The 20,868-nt window shown below is 34.2% G+C and overlaps 1 protein-coding gene across 4 annotated transcripts in view; it reads right to left on the bottom strand.

Moving 5' to 3' along the window:
• NDUFAF2 (NADH:ubiquinone oxidoreductase complex assembly factor 2) overlaps positions 1-20,868 on the bottom strand; it is a 217,782-nt gene that overhangs the window by 91,319 nt on the left and 105,595 nt on the right. Inside the window, exons 1-2 of one of the 4 annotated variants that reach the window (XR_005195556.1) lie at positions 10,114-10,275; positions 7,670-7,884 (exon numbers count right to left, since the gene is read on the bottom strand). The exons of 2 other annotated variants lie outside the window; for them this stretch is intronic. The gene's annotated coding sequence lies outside the window, so the exon portion shown is untranslated. Of the gene's footprint in view, positions 1-7,669; positions 7,885-10,113; positions 10,276-20,868 lie in introns of those variants that run through there. One more of the 4 variants, XR_005195554.1, reaches the window with a different exon arrangement.

The raw sequence follows: 20,868 nt of genomic DNA, 5'->3' as shown, positions 1-20,868 counted from the left end.
TCTATTTTAGTTCGCTGGTAGAAAGATATGCTAATAAGCTGTGATTGCACCAAAAGGCAGGCAGTAGAAGCATGAAAAACAAAACTTGATTCCATTTTGCGTGTGAAGGCTGTAAAAAGACCATTAATCTTGCTATTTTTACCTACTTATTCCTTATTTCTCAATGATGCTCAAAAAGATAAACACTATAGCCACAAATAGTAAGATCTGCAGCAAGATATTACTTTAAGATGGGGGTCTCCAAAAATAGAGTGCATATAAAAGTGAAGCCTGCCTCTCTACTGAAGGATGTACTGGTAGCCCATGCCCGGATATTTACCTACAAAATAATCAAATAATTGGAGTTGAAAAATTCTTTATTCTTAGTAGCAAATGACAAAGCTTAACACTTTTTCCCTATTCCTTGCTACTTTCTTATAAGCTTCCAGGTTCTGAAGATCATGTAATTTAGTCTAATTTAGCAATATATCAATAATATTATGTTAATTTGGTATATTAATATTATCTGATTCATTTAGGAGACGAGCAGAATTATATTTATTGAGCAACAATTACGTATAAGGTATTATTAGGCACTTTATTTTTATTTTCTTGTTTAATTCTCACAACAATCTTCACTTTCATAATTGATGAAACTAAAGCTAAAGAAAATTTAATGGATTAGGAAAGGTGAAGTATGTTTAATTTTTACATGGAAATTTTAGAAAATGTACTAACATAATCACATCCTATACTACAAAAACAGTGTCCACATATAGTCAGGTTCACACTGCCTCCCTTTTTAATTTCTGCCTCCTTTTCATAATCCATTTTACAACCACTTCACATATACTTTTCACATTCTCCCTTTGCTTTACGCTACAGAACAACCTAACTATTCTGTGACAATAGCACCACTTATTGGCTGGCAAAGGTATTGGAATAATCTGAAATCAGTATCCGCTTTCTTACCTTTAGAAAGATAATGCATAATTTGGGTTCACTTTTTCTTCTGCCTTTTTTATTTCAGCTGACTCACACCCACCTGAAAAAGCGTTTTTCTCATATATACATATATCTCCTATTTTTGTCTTTCATATATGCTTTCAAAAACCTGTAAAATTACTTATCTATTGATTTCACTGCTAATCACAATGTTTGCTGATATGAAGTAATTAAGATGAATTGTGAATTAAAAGTGATTTGTGAATTATTGTGGAAACAGGACTACAATTTATAACACAGTTTCTATTTTAAAATGTGTTGAATTTAAACAAACTACATACATGGAATTTTTAGGATTCAACTGATTTGTAAGTTGGGAAACTTGCCATATTACTAAAACATATAAAAGTATAGTCTTCTGTTGTGGTGTACAAGGTAAATAAAGGAATAGAATGCTAAAACAAAGCAATACTATATATATTTTCCTCCTCTTACGAGTTAATATACATTTTCTTGTCTTGTGGTATTTGAATCTTACACTACATATAATGGAACATTCAAATATTTGTTGATAACAATGAGGTCCACTGCTATTTTGCAGTCACCCCTTTAAAATTATACTAATGGTATAAGAGAGAATAGCTCCCATTATTTTAGCTTTATATCTACGATGGAAACTAACAGTATTACATCTATAACTCTAACCACTCAATGAGCTCCAATCATAAACTTTTGTTTAAGGCAATGCTCTCTACTTGTATGTCTTTATATTTCTGCCACACAGAGGTCTGTATCCTCCTGTAAAACAGCTTAGCATTTAGTCCCTGAAATGGTCCTACCTTTATGAGTAAGGCCTGTAAGTTCCTACCTGTGAGAATTTTACATTGAAGCAGAGGAACATGTAAGATATCCCAAGTCAATTTGTCAATATGAAGTCATTTTTGTTGCTGGTACCAATTAAGTAGTAAGGCGGTTTTGTTCCTTGAATTTTGCCCTGTATCTCAGTTCTAGAAATTGTTACTGAATGCTACTGAGAGTTGGTCTAATGGTGACGTCAACTGCCCAAGTGTAGACCATTTTCCTCACTGTCAGCTATTATTGTCTCGCAAATCACCTGCCCAGGACTATTCTATTGGCTCCCTGAGACTTGGAAACCTATGGTCTGGCCTGCTTGATCAGTGGTTATGATATCAACCTCTCCTAGGTCTGAACTACTCTTTCTTTCAAATGTGTCAAATATTTTGATAGGACTGTTATTTACTCATTTCCTAATTCAGAAACTACAGTTGTTTTTATAATATGAATATACTTAACAATATTGAACTGTACCCTTAAAACTGGTTAAGCTGTTATATTTTTATTTTTGTTTTTTCTAGAGATAGAGTCTCACTCTGTCACTCAGGAATGAGTACAGTGGCATGATCATGACTCACTGCAGCCTTGAACTCCTGGGCTCTAGAAATCCTCCCCCCGCAGCCTCTGGAGTAGCTAGGACTATAGGCACATGCCACCTTGCCCAGCTAATTTTTAAATTTTTTGTGGAGATGGGGTCTCGTGATGTTGCCCAGGCTGGTCTTTAACTCCTGGCCTCAAGCAATCCTACCACCTCATATGTTTTATTTTTTACAATTTTTAAAAATTTTCATTATTTTTAAAAGTTGTTTTTTTTTTCTACTAGTTCCCTCTCTGACAATGCAAACTTGCAACAAAATATATTTTATTTTAATATTTCCCTTTATTTTATATCCACACCAAGATCTTCAACCAGGTCCTTCTCATTTCATGTCTATATTAATTTTAAAAACCTAGCCATATTGCATTCTGATGTCTATTCTTTACTGTTCAGAAGTCCTTTCTTTAGGGAACTACTCCATTCCATACAATCCTACTTTGTCCATGGGGTTTGCGTGGGACTATCACCCTTCTATCTAGAGGCAGCAATGTAAACCAAGTTTGACCCATGGTATTCTATCCTTTTAGCCACATAAACTATTTCAGTGATAGGTACATGACCCCTGCTGAGCCAATTAAGAGTTTTCCTAGAACTTTTGCTGGTGCTTCCAGGAAAAGATACTTTCTCAGCTTCTATGATCATAAGCTATAAAGACCACGGAAGATCTGGGATTGCTGGGCCATTTTTTCTACTAAGTGGAGAAAATCTACCTACAAATAAAACCAATTCAGAATCATGTTATAAAGATGGTGCATATCCTGATAATACGGAGATTTGAATCTAGCTCAATTTCTGTTCAGTTATATTTTCTAATATATTGTATTAATTGAGATTGGCTAAGCTGCAGTAACAAATAGACTCTAAAAACTAGTTAAATAAATAATTAGAAGTGTATTTCTTTCTTATTCAACAGTGCTGGGTGAATGTTCAGCTAGGCCATGCAACTCTTTCCACATGGTCATTCAAGGATCCAGGCTGATGGCTATTGAGTCATTTTCAACACATGACTTCTAAGGTTTCCCTGAACACTGCCATTTCATTTAGTCAGAAAGAAAAAAGAGCACCCAGGAACACATAACAGAGATTTTTATGGCCCAGGCCAATGAAGTGACTCACATTTCTTTCATTTACAATGTACTAGAGAAAACTTAGTCACATAGCCACATTTAATTTCAAATGGAGCTCTTAATGGTAGTTTGTGTGTCCACAAAGAAGGAAAAAGTAGATTTTGGTAGGAAGCTTGTGGTCTCTACCACAAATACGTTCCTGAATAAAGCCAAATCAATAAAAAGGTTGAATAACAGACAATAACATAAAAACTGGTTTTATTGAATTAAAAACTTGGTGGGATATCATTACCCATAATTCAGCGTTATTATAAGAAATACTCCAGAAAAAAACTTATCAAATTAATCAAAGTATGTTATCAAGAATACTTGTTCATTACAATACACAGTGTCTATTTATAAAAACCATAGGAGAAAGTCACATCAGACACTAGTATTAAGGATAGTAGAAAATGGCAAATATAAGTTTTCTCTTACAGGAACAGGAAAGATGAACAACACGGACCTAGTATTATTAAAAGTGTAGGAAGATTAACAAGATCTTATACTGTTTGTAATATAAATTGAGCAGTATGAGTTGTGTGACCATCTGTTTCCTTTTCTGTACTGACTACCAAGAAGCTTAGGGGTATGACCATGAGTGCTCTAGTGGGGTAACTATAAAAGATTTTGTACTTTATTGCTTGATTAAAAAAAAAATAAGTAACATATGGTTTTTAGAATGAAAGCAAAATAAGGCTATTTTTATTTTTGGAAAAGAAAAAATAGTTATACTCCTCTAAATAGTTGTTTGATTGATCTCACAGCTATTGTGAAGTTCTGACTTAAAGGCTTCTCCTTTTTGAGTTGGTTGCTACAAAGCTCAGAATTGCAGTTGAGTCCACCCATATCTGGTTCTACGTTTTCCCCACCTTGACTTTAGGTTCCTCCTTTCACTGCAATTTTATGCCTCTATCTTTGAGTCTTCAATCTTATGTCCTTTCTGGAAGAAGGAAGAGAATGATCTAATAATATTTTTATTGTATCACAATTCTAACAGTGTCCCTACACAAAACTCAATTCTACAATGCATTTTTTTAATACAGCAAAAATCCAACCTCTTCACCTTAGTGTTTATACTAATGCCTAGGTCAAACACTACTACATATGGGAGAAAAAGAAAGAAGGCTCAAGTTGCTCACACTCTGGTTCAATGATCCTAATATTTTTCCCACTGTGACTCATATCTGACAACCTAATGGCCTCACATTCCTGGAGGCATACCAAGATGTATGCCATATACAATTCTCAGCATGATAACAACTTTGTCTCTTTGGCTATTACTGATCTGGGACACACTAGTGGTCTCAGGGGTCAGATGGTTAGGAACACAGATTGACTGCAATACAGAGAGATAAGTACAGGAGAGAAAATGCTGTATGCTGTGATACCACACCGGAAAAATAAGGAACCCAGAATTGTAAAGTAAAAAGAAATGGGAAATACCTATTCAATAACAGTTAGGCAGGCAAAATAAAAGGTTAATAGAGATTAGAAGGATCATTATAGAAAATTAAAATTAAGAGAACAATTGGATTTTACATAGGAAAGATTATAAGAATATTTTTGGACACTTGAATATATGCTATTCTGAACCATATGTGATCCTTTCTGCATCATTGGAAAATCAGCTAATCCATATGATAGCATTTTTTAGATAAATGAAGCCAATTCCTTTGAAAAGCAAATATTCTCAGTCTGATCGTTTTAATGAAAAGAATTTAAGAATACTTCGGAGTTCTTTTTTCCCTGCCTTAGTGAACTAAACACCCTTTGTGTACTCACTTTCTCCTTGGATAGCATGCTAATTATAAACAAAACATAGTATGCTATGTTAAAATAGTGTCCTACTATGACTTTTCAACTTTTAAATGATTCTACCACATTGCAATAATGCAGTTATTTCTTATTGCCAATTAGTGTTACTGCTAACTACTGTCTGTCAGACCTTTTCCAATCTTTTATGTATAGAAAATTGAGAAAATGAATTGGCAATGAAAGGAAAACTGAGCTTGCTAAATCCCTTACCTTACATACTACATTAAGTCAGTAGTTCTAGCCTGAGGACAGTTGTATTCTGTACAAGGTTCAAAGTGCATAAATTTTATGATTTTTTTAAAAACACTACCTTCAAATAGATCTTGCTGGATTTTGTTTTGGCCAATTCCCAGCTATGCTTTCCTGATTTCTCAGGCTGCTATAATCCTTACTTGAAGAGTATCATTTGTGGGACAATAGAGTAGAAAAGGGTCAGCTGGCACAGTATTCAAATTTAGACTTTGGCCATAATATGTAAATGAGATTGTACATTTCATCATCATTTCCATCATAATTTTCTCTAGGTTAAAGTTGAATTTAAAATACACTGCTCCACCTCACAACCAGTAGGATAGCTATTAGTCTCCCTACAAAAAACCCAGAATAACAAAATAACAAGTGTTGGTGAGGTTATGAAGAAACTGGAACCCTTATGCACTGTTGGTGGGAATGTAAAATGATATAGCCACTAATTCAAACAGTGTGGCAGTTCCTCAAAAATAAAAATATAATGGTATTATCACATTATCCAGCAATTCCACTTCTGGACATATAATCAAAATAATTGAAAGCAGAGTCTCAAAATGATATCTGTATGTCCATGTGCATTGCACCATTATTCACAATGGCCAAAAGGCAGAAACAATCCAAGTGTCAATCATCAGACTAGATATATATATAATTGTGTATATATAATTTAAATTGTATATAGATTTTGTGTATATATAATTTTAATTGTGTGTTTGTGTGTGTGTATATATATATACACACACACATACACATATAATGAAATATTATTCAGCCTTAAAAAAGGAAAGAAATTCTGACACATGCTATAACATGGATGAACCTGAGGAAATTATGCTAAGTGAAATAAGCCAGACACAAAAAAGACAAATACCATATTATTTTACTTATGTGAGGTACTTAGAGTAGTTCAATTCATAAAGACATAAAGCAGAATGGTGGGGGAGAAGAAGAATGAAGACTTGTTGTTAAACATATACAGAGTTTTAGCTTTGCAAGATACAAAGAGTTCTGGAGATTGGTTGTACAATAATGTGAATATATTTAATAGCACTGAACTACAGCCTAAGAAATGATTAAGATAGTAAATTTAATGTATGTGTATTTTACCACAACTAAATAAAAATACAGAAACTACAGATTTTGTAACCCTGTTCTGATAATTCTTCAACTTTTAGAGGGTAAAACTCCATGTTTATTCCTTTTTTGGTCCTTTTTGAGATTCTAACTTATGTGGATTAAAAACAACTTTTACCTGTGATTTTAAAATATATTTAATAAAAAAAACTCTTTGTACCAAGTAAGACTGGGTTTATAAAAAATTACTATATACTCTTGGAACCTATTTATAACATTTTTAGTAAAAGGTTATATCAATATATTGACTCAAATAGTATATAATTAGCAGCTATAATCCACAAGGATATAATTGATCTGTAAAATTGCCAAACTAAAATTCTATATACATAAAAAGAATATAAAACTAATATACTTAATTTTAGACATTATATTATATATTGATTTTTAAAATACACCTTGGCCCCAACAGATGATGAGGAAGCATGTTTACCTTGCATATTTGTGTCAAAAGCAACTAGAGACATAACCACAACTTGAAAAAGTACACCCCATTGTGAATCTGGTTCTGTCACCACTCCACTCTCCAATCACCCATCTTAATCCACTGTGGTCAGAACCATGATATTTGTATGATCTCAAAGATGACATTTTCCATAGCCTGATTGCCTTCTAGCAACAAGATGAATAATATCTAAGTTATACAGAGGAATGGTGGTTCTTCACTCAACTGTCTTCAAGAAAAAAAGCCACAAAGGTTACAGGAAGAACTCTCATTTGGGTATTAGGATTAACATCAACTTTGCTGAGACTGGGAACAAGATTATTGGCCCAGGTATAATGGCTTGAAGATAGCTGCCTGGGAGGTAGCTTTTGACAACACTAACCTCTCAATGCAAATAATTACACATTTCCATTATCCCTATCCTTAGGCAAATTTACTTATTCAATAAGAATCTTAATTTTATAACTCTAATGCCTCATTCTTCACTTTCTATAAAAACAAAAACTATACATGCTTTTGAAATAGTTCCAGGAATCCCACCTGATTAAAAAGTGGTCTCATTTTAAACTCAATCTCCTTTTTAAAAAGTTTAATGTGAGTAGGCACTAACCCCAGTATACAAAAATAATTTGCCAACTGAGTTAGTTAGCAAGAAATAATATGAATATTTATCTGTTTTTTCTTGACTTAAAATAGATAAGCAAACATATCTCCTCAGTGAAAGCCATCCAAAGGTAATTTCAAAACTCTCCAAACTGTAAAGGGAAGAAACAGCCAACGGAATGAATTTTCAAACTCAGTTCCAGCACATATTAGAACTTAAAAAAAAAAAATTAGATGCTGGGTGTTATTCAGGGACACACTTAAATTTGTGATATGAAAAATAAATGAATTCATTTGTCAATAAGGCACTTGTGAGGGGGAAATGTGAAAAGAAACAAGTCTACGTTGACATTTTAACTTTATGTTTATTAAATTGCTTTGGAAGTAAACTTTCTTTGTTCTTTCATTCCATCTGCCATGAAGGATGGACTATAAAATTATTAATAAATGGTTAGAGAGGCTTTCCTTTCACTGTAATGACAGCATATACCCTTACATAAATGCCACTTTAACTAACTCTAGGTACACACAGCATCCCCAAAACACTCCATTTGACTCTTTTTACTTTTCCTGACCTTAATATCTCAGTAGGAAATCTTACTAAAATGAAATATTATTCTGGAAATAGCTGGGTTGATTCTTTTTTTACTTTTGGGCTCTGTGGCAGGTTATAATCCTACCAGACAAAAACAAGAGTCTCATCACAGTTTAATAACATGAAACATCAGAGAGAAGAGAAGGTGGTGGATGTTATAACACTGAGATCCAAGAGCAATGTGCACCTAGTGGGAACAGCCATGGCTGGTTCAGAAATTGCTGAGGTCAGCCCCTACCTCAGATGCTTAGCAGGTCTCTACAAATGGCTAATATTTTCTGGGAATGCCTTGACACTAGCTAAGCTGACAGACAAATACTGATAAACAAATCAACTTAGACTTTTTTTCTTTTTTCTGCAAAGGCAATTGGTTAGGAGCAGATTCTGGAGCCAGACCACTTGGCTTTGAAACTTGTATTCTTTAGTGTTACTTAACTTCTCTGTGCTTCAGTTTCCCTATCTAAAAAGTAGGAATAATAAATATGATCATAGGATAAAATTAGTTACTATATTTAAAGTGTTATGAATAGTGTCTGGAACTTAGTAAGCATTATATGCATTAGCTTTGTATTATTAGTTTGCGTTAGTACTATTGGGACAGGAGAGTAGAAAGATCATCATAAATCAGGTTTTGACAGCATAATGTAAGATTATGTTTAAGACCTAGCCATTGTGCTGCTGAAGGGGAGGGGTGAGCAAGAGGAAGTCCTGATGATCCTGAAGTTAGATTGGCCCTAGCACTCTGCAGAGCAGCCATTCTTTTTCCGCCTAGAAAGCTCTAGTGATTTCAGGATCAAAGAAACTTTAAGAAAAGCTGGTAGGAAGATCAAAAAAGAAATAAATGTAGGTGGGTGGGGAACAAATATGATTCTGGGTAACACTATTAACTTTCCAAGCATGAGGAGTCCCTCGCTTATCTGGGATGCAATTATAGCACAAAACAGTAGAGAATATCATTATGTAGCCCAGCTTGGATCCACAAAGAATAGCATAAGTATGCATGGGTTAATTGCCAGGCATAATGGAGGGATACTCACTTTACTTTGGTCTTTAAAACTGCTTAGTCCCAAAGTCAACCTGCATTTTAATTCTGGTTCCCTCACAAAACACATATCCAAACTCTTAACTTTCCCTCTTTCTCAGATGTGTTATCACTAAAGTCCTTCAGAAGAGATCTTATGATAGATAATATATAGCAAAATGGATATTAAGACTATGGTTAAATATGAGACACATACAACCTACCAAGATAAAAATCATGGAAAAATAGAATATATAAACAGACCAGTTATGAGTAAAGAGATTAAATCGATAATAAAAAGTCTCCCATCAAAGAAAAGCTCAGGACCTGATGGCTTTACTGCTGAATTCTACCAAATAATTAAAGAACTAATACCAGTCCTTCTTAAACTCCTCCAAAACACTTCTGAACTCATTTTGTGAGGCTAGCATTACCCTGATACTAAAACCAGACAAAGGCACTACAAGAAAAGAAAACTACAGGCCAATATTCCTGATGAATACAAATGCAAAATTCCTCAACAAAATACTAATGAACCAAATTCAGCATCACATTAAAGGAATCATTCATCATGATCTAATTGAGATTTATCCAAGGATATAAGAACATTTCAATATATACAAATGAATAAATGTGATACTCCTTATTAATAGAATAACGGCTAAAAACCATATGATCATCTTGGTAGATGCAGAAAAAGCACTTAATATTTGACATCCTTTCACGATAAAAACTCTCAACAAATTAGACATAGAAGAAATGTACCTCAACACAATAAAGGCCATATATGATACGCCTACAGTTTACATCACAATGGTGAAGAGTTGAAAGGTTTTCCTCTGACATCTGGAGCAAGACAAAAATGCCCACTCTCACCACTTCTATTCAATATAACACTGGAAGTCCTCGAAAGAACAAGCAGACAAGAAAAAATTTTTAAAAGGCATCCAAATCAGAAAGGAAGATGTTAAATTGTCTCTGTTTACAGATGATAAGATCTTATATCTAAAAAATCCTAAAGACTTCACCAAAAAACTATTAGAACTAATAAACAAGTTCAGTAAAACTGTGGAATACAAAATCAACATAAAACAATCAGTAGTGTTTCTATAAACTAACAATGAACTATTCAAAAAAGAAATAAGCTGAGTACGGTAGTTCATGCCTATAATCTCAACATTTTAGTAGGCCAAGGTGGGAGGATCACTTGAGGCCTAGGGTTCAACACCAGCCTGGGCAAGATAGCGAGATTCTGTCTCTTAAAAAAAAAAAAAAGGTAAAGAAAAAACTTTAAATAAAATTAAATAAAAATAGGAAAAAATCAAGAAAATTCCACTTACAACAGCTACAAAAAATACTTAGGAATAATTTTAATCAAGGCAGTAAAAGACCTGTACACTGAAGACTATAAGACATTAATAAAAGACATTTTAAAATACACAAATAAGAGGAAAGATATCTCATGTTCATGGATTGAAAGATTTATTATAATATTGCTGAAATGTCCATACTCCCCAAAGCAATCCAGATTCAATGCAACCCCTTTCAAAATTCAATCTTAAAAAACAATCTTAAAATTTTAATGGAACCACAAAAAAACCCAAACAGCCAAGGCAATCTCAAGCAAAAGGAACAAAGACAGAAGCATCACACTATCTGATTTGAAAATCTACTACAAAGCTATAGTAATCAAAACAGCATGGTACTGGCATAAAAACAGACACAAAGAGCAATGAATCAGAAAACAGAACCCCAAAATAAACCCACACATTATGGTCGATGGCTTTTCCACAAAGATGCCAAGAATCCACAATGCGGAAAGGACAGTCCCTTCAATTGTGGAAAAATTGGATATACACATGCAAAAGAATAAAATTAGACTCTCATCTCACACCATATACAAAAGTCAACTCCAAATAAATTAAAGACTTAAATGTAAAACTTAAATGGTAAAAATCCTAGAAGCAAACAAAATGAAAAAGCTTCTTGGCTTTAGCAGTGATGTCTTGGATGTGATACCAAAGCACAGGAAAAAGCAAAAATAGACAAGTGGAATTACATCAAACTAAAAAGCTCCTGCACAGCAAACAAAAAACAAACTAAAAACAGAGTGAAGATACAACCTACAGAATGGGAGAAAATATTTGCAAACCCACACATCTGATAAGAGATTAATACCTAAAATATAGAAGGAACTCATTCAACAGTTAAAAAACCTGATTAAAAAATAAGCAAAGGACCTAAATCGTCATTTCTTGAAAGGAAACTTACAAATGTCCAACAGGTAAGTGAAATATATTCAAAATCCCTAATAATCAGAGAAATGCAAATTCAAACCACATGAGATATCACCTTACACCTGTTAGAATGACTAGTATCAAAAAGACAAAAGATAACAAGTGTTTGTAAGGAAATGGGGAAAAGGGAACTCTTTCATGCTGTTGGTGGGAATGTAAATTAGTATAGCCATTATGGAAAAGAGTGCGGTGGTTCCTCAAAAAGTTAAAAATAAAGCTACCATATAATCCAGTTGTCCCATAACTGGTTATATGTCCAAAGGACATGAAATCAGTATACTGAAGAAATATCTGCACTCTGTTTATTGCAGCACAATAGCCAAGATGTGGATACAACCTAAGTGTCCATCAATGGATGTTGGATGAAGAAAATGCTATATAGACACACACACACATGCGCACACACACACACACACACACACACACACACACACATTCAGCTTTTTAAAAAGATGGCAATCCTGTCATTTACAACAACTTAGATGAACCGTGAAGACATTAAGTAATATAAGTAGGCACAGAAAGACAAATGCCACAAGATCTCACATACATTTGATATGCAAAAACCTCAAAATCATAGAAACAGAGCTAAATGGTGGGTACCAGAGGTTGTGGGTGAGGTGTTTTGGAAGATATTGGTCAAAGGGCACAAAGCTCCAGTAAGACAGGAAGAAAATGTTCAAGAGATCTATTACACATCATGATGACTACTTAGTTTATATTAATATTAGGGTTCACTCTTGGGGATGTACATTCTATGGGTTTGGATAAATTTATAATGACATGTACTCACCATTACAGTATTATACAGAGTACTTTCACTGCACTCAGAATACTTTTAGCTTTCTTATTCATTCCTCTGTCCCTTTAACCACTGATCATTTTTTCCCCCTGAGACAGAGTTTCCCTCTTGTCCCCCAGGCTGGAGTGCAATGGTGTGATCTCGGCTCACCGCAACCCCTGCCTCTCAAGTTCAAGTGATTCTCCTGCCTCAGCCTCCTGAGTACCTGGGTTTATAGGCACGTGCCACTATGCCTGGCTAATTTTTTCATTTTTAGTAGAGGCGGGGTTTCACCATGTTGGCCAGGCTGGTCTTGAACTCCTCACCTCAAGTGATCCACCTGCCTCGGCCTCCCAAAGTGCTGGTATTACAGGCATGAGCTATTGCACTCAGTCAACCACTGATCTTTTTACTGTCTCCATAGTAATGCCTTTTCCAGAAGTGTCATATAGGTGGAATCAGCCTTTTCAGATTGGCTTCTTTCAACTGGTTAAATATGCATTTAGGTTTCCTCGTGTTTTTGAATGGTTTGATAGGTCATTTCTTTTTAGCACTGAATAATACCCCATTGTCTGAATGAATATAATTATTTTTAAAGCTGGTTTCTGTTTACTGGATTTTCCTCAAAACAGAATTCGCCACCATGGTTTCAAAAACAGAACATTATCTATCTGTCTATAATATGGACTAATATATGCACGTGGTTCAAAAATAAAGCATAAAATGGTATATAATGAAAAAACTTCCCATGCAGTCCAATCTGCTAAGTTCCCATCCATGCACACACACAACTGACAACTCCTCTTTATAAGTTTATCATTTCTCAGATTATTTTTACACATACAAAGTCAATGTAAATGTGTATGTCTCTCTATGTATTACACACACACATACATAAAATTTACCTCCTTTTGTTTATCCACAAATAGTTTATTCTACAAACTGTTCTGTACTTTTCATTTTTACATAATAATAGAGTTGAAGATTTTTTCATATTAATACATAAAACATATCATCATTATTTTTACAACTGTATCTATTGTGTAAATGTACCATAATTTATGGAACTGGTCCTCTAATAATGAGTGTGTGAGTTTATGAAAAATGTAAATTACAATCGTGGAATTATTTGTTTATAAGGACCAACGAATTTTGAATGAAAGTTAAATAACCTCCTATGGCTAAAACAGTGCTATCAAAGTTACTGTGCTAATTAAGGTATTTAAAATAATAATTCTACATCCAAAAGTACAAATACATTCTAAAAAAGTCTCTAGCATATTGGTGACAAACTTACACGGTTATACCTGGATTTTAAATTGGAGTTTATTATGAATAATGTTACTCATATAATTCACTCACACGATATGTCTGGAAAATTGTCAGGCTTCAAAAAGGATACCTGGTTTGCCCATGACTGCAATGGGGATTTTTATATTGATGTGAAAGCTTTATTGGAAAGCACAGAGAAAATAATTATCAAGTACCCCTTAAAATCTTCACTTTCCTCTAAGACACATGTTGAACAAATGTCTGGGAAAAAATGTCACCTACCAACTAAGAACAATGACTCTTTTCTACTTATTAGAAGATAATTTGAATATCTGCCTATGTTCACATAAAGATTTAACCATTACACATGATGTTTATTCACCTGGTTGGATAAACTAAATGTTGCTTATAATTCATAATTTATTACTTGCAGTAACTGAGAGAGTCACATAGTTAAGTCTGCCAAGTTTTAAACTTGGAAGTCATTTATTCTAGTATTGGTCTTTTTGGTAATGAGTTAAATAATTAATATTTCTTACCTACAGTCTCTCTAAGACTAAGTCTCTCTTAGTCTCTAAGAATTTAAAACCAACACTAGGAATCTGTGTGTATTAAAATTCATGAAAAAAATTGGTACAGGTGAAAAAACAACCTACAACCACCTCAAGTTGTCATTAGCACCTCTATTGATAGTGTTTCGACGCTTGGATCAAAAATATTCAAATACTTATAAAACTACTTCTAATTAAAGAGAGATAAAAATTATACTAGTAAATGGTGAATATGTTTACACTGAGATAAGAATATTACTTGATGGTAATTTTTCATATCTCAGAAATATAGGCTATAATCCAATCCTTTAAAATTTAAAAAATTTAAATTTGTGTATATCCATTTAGATGTTACTTCTGAATAGTAGCTCTTCATAAAATACCATGTTACTTTAAATTACATTTTTAAGTCTTTTTACTAAATGTTAATCTTTATAAATGATCTGAGTTTTGGATAGAATTTTGATAGTGAAGCAGTTATTTTCAGCTGTGCTCTGTAATACTGGAGCAAAATTGTACCAATTTAATATTCTCTGGAGAATTCAGGTTGACAGTCCCTTAGGGATTTCATTTATTTAAAACCCACTTGGATTTTATTTTTTATATGAATGGGACATAAACATGATAACAATAGTTATCCTACTTTTGCTAACTATAGAAACCCAAACCTGGTAATTATAATTTTTTTCCATACAAAATATCCTTATGCTTTATAGTCCAGTCTTCCTCAAATATGCATACTTAATAAAAACTAACATGTTTTCTCCTGAAGAATATATTTGGGAATCTTAACAAATAAGAATATCCCACAGTTATATGATAAATATTTGTGGGATTCTGAATTATGTATAGAATGAGTATGACACAGTTCTGCTCTCAAGGACTTCATAACTTAGCAAATGATACAAATTTGTGAAAAATAAGCACAAAAATATATATTTATGAGAGAATGTTCAGGAATACTGACTATTTTGGTTTCCTAGGGTTGCCATAACAAAGAACCACATATTGGGTGGCTTAAAACAACAGAAATTCATTCTCTATTCTGGAGGCTGAAGTCTGAAATGAAATTATAGGGAGGGAAGGCTGTCTGAAGGCTCTAGGGAAGAATCTTTCTTTGCCTTTTCTAGTGGCTCCTGGCCTTCCTTGGCTTGTAGCTGCATTACTCCAATTCTGCTTTCAACTTTCTTATGTGTGTCTGTGTCCTCTCCTCTTCTTATAAAGAAACCAGTCATTAGATTTAGAGTCCACCCTAATCTGACCCTATCTTAACTATATAGGTAAACACTCCATTTCCAAATAAGATCACGTTCTGAGGTTTCAAACGGATATACATTTTTTGGGAGATACTATTCAACCCACTATATTGACCACGTATAAGGAAAACAAGGAAAAAAATACTTGCCAGGTTGTGTAAACTTCAGGTTCAAGTGTTCAACAACTTAGCAACTTCTTAAAAAGGTCTCAAAGTGTTCAGTTAAGAGTTTTACAAGTCTTCATTTCAGTAATGGATCTGAGATGATTTAATAGAATATCCTCAAAGTTCTAAAGAGTTATTGTATCTTGATCTATAGTAATGGCTCCTCAAAATTTAGTTCATAGACCATTAAAAATAAAATAAAGTAGGGATGGCGGTTCCACCCATTCCTGCTTGCCCAGCATACCCCATCAGAATTAAGGACACTGTTTGTTCTTTCTTTGATGAGAAATCAGTGAGATACCATGCTTCTTACTAAGCACAATTATTCATTCTTGCCAGAAAGAAGAGAAATGCAGTCATAATCATTAAAACTAATGACTGGCTATCCCACCACCTGAGGGTTTCTTAAAGAAACCAGAGGTCCCCTAAATCACAGTTTGAGAATGATCTAAGTGAATCGGCAAAACAGAGGTTAATATATATTATATTATTATTTATGCCATTTAGTAAATAGTATTTCTGTGGTAGAAAATGGTATGATTATTCATTGAGATTCAGTTTTAAATTTGGGTTTAATTACTATTTTCTAGGAAGCAAAAATATTTCTTTGAATTTTTGGATTTTAAAAAAGATTGATCTCACAGCATTCATGGTTTCCAGTTCTTTTTGAGAATATTATCTATTAGTTATATGTGCTTTATAAACATCTGATAGATGTTCTATTCTTCAGAAACATGATTTTTTAGAAAGTGACTTCTATAATATGTTTGCTACAAATATAGTCTCTTTCCATCTCTTTTTTTTCAACAGTAGCTTAAATAATGCGAGTACAAATGCCACTTCCTTAAATATCTGATGGGTCCTCAGCACTCTGGCATGTGGTAGCTTTGTCCCCAAGCCTTTTTTTTTTTTTTTTTCTGGCCTGTCAGCTGTGAGAAACAGTTTTCTACCAATTACTGTCACAATATGAATAAATTCAAAACTGAAAATATAAGCACTGAATATTTTCAGTAAATTTATCCCCAAAACTACATTAAAATAGGGATTTATCATTTAAACAAGGAATTTAGCAAGTAATAATGAAGAAGTATCACACTATACTTTGTCTTCTATAAATAAAAACATAATATTAGAAGATAAATAAAAAGCATTCATGCAAAGAAGAGAAATGGGCAACTGACAGCAAGCATATAAAATGAAATTTTAAAAAGCTATAGCTGCAAAGAGAGCATCAATTAAGAAATATGACCTCAAATGTTATGGACTTATGGGTTTTTTCACCCTTTTTGGATGATTAATAATAACTTAATAACAAATAATTTTGAAAAGATTTATTTAGCACTTACCTCTTTATCCAACACCAGTTTATTTTAGTATGTGTCTCTAATCAAACATTAGGCAAACATTTGTTCCCTAACATGATCTTGGTTTAAAAGGCAAGAGAGAAAAATACTATAAAAATTAGCAATGCTTTTAGATTATCACTCCTAATAATACCCTAAATAAACAAGATACAGTTGATTCTTACTGTAAACTGCTCTATGCCAAAATTCATTTTCTGGGGGTGGGGTTAATAAAAGTTCTATATTTACAGGTGTGACCAAATAATACCATCTGAACTGGCTACAGTCCCAGTGGTCTGGGCCATCAACCTTGTTTGGTCAGAACACAGTTCTTCTAAGTCTCTGAATCACGGTCAATTTTAATACCAGGGTAATAGTGCACAATTATTTGCAGGACAGACTGTTTTACACTCATTTTCAGAATAGGCATTATTTTGCCTTTTGTGTAGTTCCACTTAGTCTTCTCAAATGTCTTTTAGGGTATTTTATTTTTGACGATCCATGTATATTGTAGATTGCAGTTTAACAAACTCCCACAGAACTGGAAGATTTGGGCCTTAAAGTTATAGTTTTTAACATCGCTGACTTTTTCTCTTTCTATTTTTCTGTCTCTCTTTCTTTCTTTCGCTCTCTCTTTCCCCCTTTCTCCCTCCCTCCCTCTCATCACCCACATTCAATCCACCACCAAGTCATGCTGTCAAGACTTTCCTAATGTCCCTCCCAAGTCTGCATTGTTTGCAGCTCAACTACTACCCTTTACTTCAGCCCTGCACCATGTGCCTGTATTACTGCAATAACAATTGTTCTAAAATAATATGTGCACTAAAATCCATCTTGTCAGAATAATACCCTAAAATACCCCTCTAATCATGTCATAACTCTTTCAGAACTATTCAAAGGCTTCCCATTATTTATAGAACCATTTCACAAAATATGCTGTATAGAATACCGAAGTTTCATATGATTTTTACCATGTTTTGGTTTTTAAAAGGGAGTAAGCGTAAAGGGATGGGTTCTCTCCCCAAGTATAGATAAATAGAAAAATTGGTTTCTTTATAGCAAGATTTTTCAGAGCTTTTAATATGTTGAATACACATTGCATATATCCAAGGGTTAGAAAGTATAAATTTTATAAATTTATTTCATTGCAGAACCCCTTTACCACATGGCAACTTGTAACCTCTCCCAGAATATTAGGACAGTTTTTAAAAAGCACAAACCCTGAGATTTCTCCTTATAACCCTCTAAAGTCCTACCTGAAATTATTTCTAATATCTCTCACTAACTTTGTATGAATTTCCACCTTCATCTAGTCTCTACACTCATTGTACTTTGAGCTAGTAATATGCATGTATGACTGCCCTCCTCTCTATCTACAAAAACTCTGTCAACCTTTTATAGCCAAGTTCAAGTTCTGTTTCCTCTACAAAGCCTTCCCTAACAATATGTGTGCACATAAATCTCTTCCTTTTTTGAACTATATCACTTTCACTTCATCTTATAGTCCAGTGACAATCACTGCCTAAACATAAATCTTCCAGAGACTTATCTTTGAATTTTGTTTTTGTTGGTTGTCTCTTCTCCCATAATAGAGAGCAAGATACCTGAAAGAAAAGGCACGTCTTTTGTATATGTCCTATAAGTACAGCTTTGCAATTAGCAGGGCCTCAAAAATATTTGCCAAATGGGGGATGACAAAAATTTTAGGATGGTGTGCTATTTGCTTCTCCAGATCGAGGAAACACCTTTCTGATCCCTGCCCCAGAAAGGTGACCTACATAAATTACATCAACAGGTTCCCTTGCCCTCTGGCTTCCAGTGGGATTCGGCTAATAGGGAATATCTACAGGAGACCAGAAGGAAGAAGGCCAGTAATATTCAAGAATTTATTGTGCTGGCTCTCTTCTTGCAAGGTCAAATGGGGGAGAAGGCTATTCCCATTGGCCCAAGATCACAACTCTATCTCTAGGTCCCAGAAACTACTTCTTCCCCTCACTCTTTCAGCACTGGAAATGGTAAAGACAGCCTGTTGTTAGTCTTCCAGTATTGCACTTGCAGTGGCTTCCTATACCTTGTAGTTTCCCTCCTAGATACAGCCCACACCTTTACATAGTCCCTTTATTTAGCTCTCTTTAAATTACCTAATTTGAATGTACCATCTGTTTCTTGCCTAAATTCTAACTGATACAGATGGTAGCTATAAATCGCTTGGCTGTTTTAAAAAATAGTTATTAGTCTCATAACACTAAGAATAGGCAATGAATTTGTTTTGAGAATATAAAACTAAACATAAGCTACAGTCTACAATGAGTTCTGGATTATGATCCACTTGGGTAAAGAAACCATGACTTATTCATCTTTGTATGCAGCCCTGTGCCTAGAAAAGTCCCATGCACACTGTTTGCAAAACACTCACCTGACTAATTTAACAGTCTATGATAGAAGCAGCACTCACCAAATATGCACAAGCTCATATACATTTCCCAGCCTCCCCTGCAGTTAGGTGGGGGTCAAGTGGAGAGGGTGTGGCCAGTGTAATATGGGTGGAAATGACGTATGCTTCTTCTAGGCCTGCCCTTAATATCATCCTAAGTGAGTCTTTGACTTTTTTCTTCTCTTGTCAATGTTGAAGACTTTTCCAAGTGATGTCAATAAGATAAATGAAAGCTGCTCGATTTTTTTTTAAACCACACTTATGTTAAGCTGCTGAGTTTTTTGTGGTTTATTTATTGTCTAATACAGCATCCAAGTATCCTCTATTGATAATAATTAAACATTTTAAATAGTATGATGGATTTTAACTTCTCTTTAGCTATTACAGCTTATGAAAATTTTTGCTGTTTCAAGATAGAATGCAGACTAATTATATGCTCTAGGCTATATGATGAATGAAAATAAGTACCTTAATAATTTATTATTGACAAATTGGGGAAAAAACTAAAACACTCTTTTTACTTGTTTAGCATTAGGCAAGTCTAAGAATAAGATAATTATAAAATGATGTGATGATGATGAGGAGTGCTGCCTCCAGACTGAGACCCCTGGCACAGGTTTGTGCCTCGTCCTTTTTGGTGTAGCGGGTAAGAGAAGGAGAGAAGAGAGCGTTCTATGGTTTAAAGAATAATGTATAAAAAACAGTTTTTCCTGCATGTTCTCACTCATAAGTGGGAGTTGAACAACGAGAACCCATGGACACAGGGAGGGGAACCTCATACACCAGGGTCTGTTGGGGTGTAGGGGGCTGTGGGAGGGATAGCATTATAAGAAATATCTAATGTACACAACAAGTTGACGGGTGTAGCAAACCATGTCACGTGTGTATCTATGTAACAAACTTGCACATTCTGTACATGTATCCCAGAACTTAAAGTATGATAAAAAAATAAACAAACAAAAATGATATTTATGGAAGCTTCAACCATTTTCAGTGTTGCTGGATATTTCCTTTATGTTTTAATACCCTCTAGTTTTGTTTTTAAAATATTGTTTTCAAAGCGCTTTACCAAAAAAAGAGAGAGAGAGAGAAGAAAGACAGTTGTCTTGTTCTCTCCCATCCATTAAAAACACACTATTGGCCGGATTACACGCCTGTAATCCCAGCACTTTGGGAGGCTGAGGCGGGCAGATCACTTGAGGTCAGGAATACAAGACCAGCCTGGCCAACATGGTGAAACCCCATCTCTACTAAAAATGTGAAAATTAGCTGGGCGTGGTGGAGCACGCCTGTAATCACAGCTACTCAGGAGGCTGAGGCAAAAGAATTGCTTGAGCCTGGGGTTCAGGGGTTGCAGTAAATCGAGATCATGCCACTGCACTCCTCCAGCCTGGGCAATAGAGCAAGACTCTCTCTCAAAAA

The sequence above is a fragment of the Cebus imitator genome, unplaced genomic scaffold (genome assembly GCF_001604975.1).
Source record: "Cebus imitator isolate Cc_AM_T3 unplaced genomic scaffold, Cebus_imitator-1.0 Scaffold255, whole genome shotgun sequence".
Lineage (NCBI taxonomy): Eukaryota > Metazoa > Chordata > Mammalia > Primates > Cebidae > Cebus > Cebus imitator.
The sequence above is the reverse complement of the archived record's forward strand: the minus strand, read 5'-3'. Positions and strand labels throughout refer to the sequence as shown.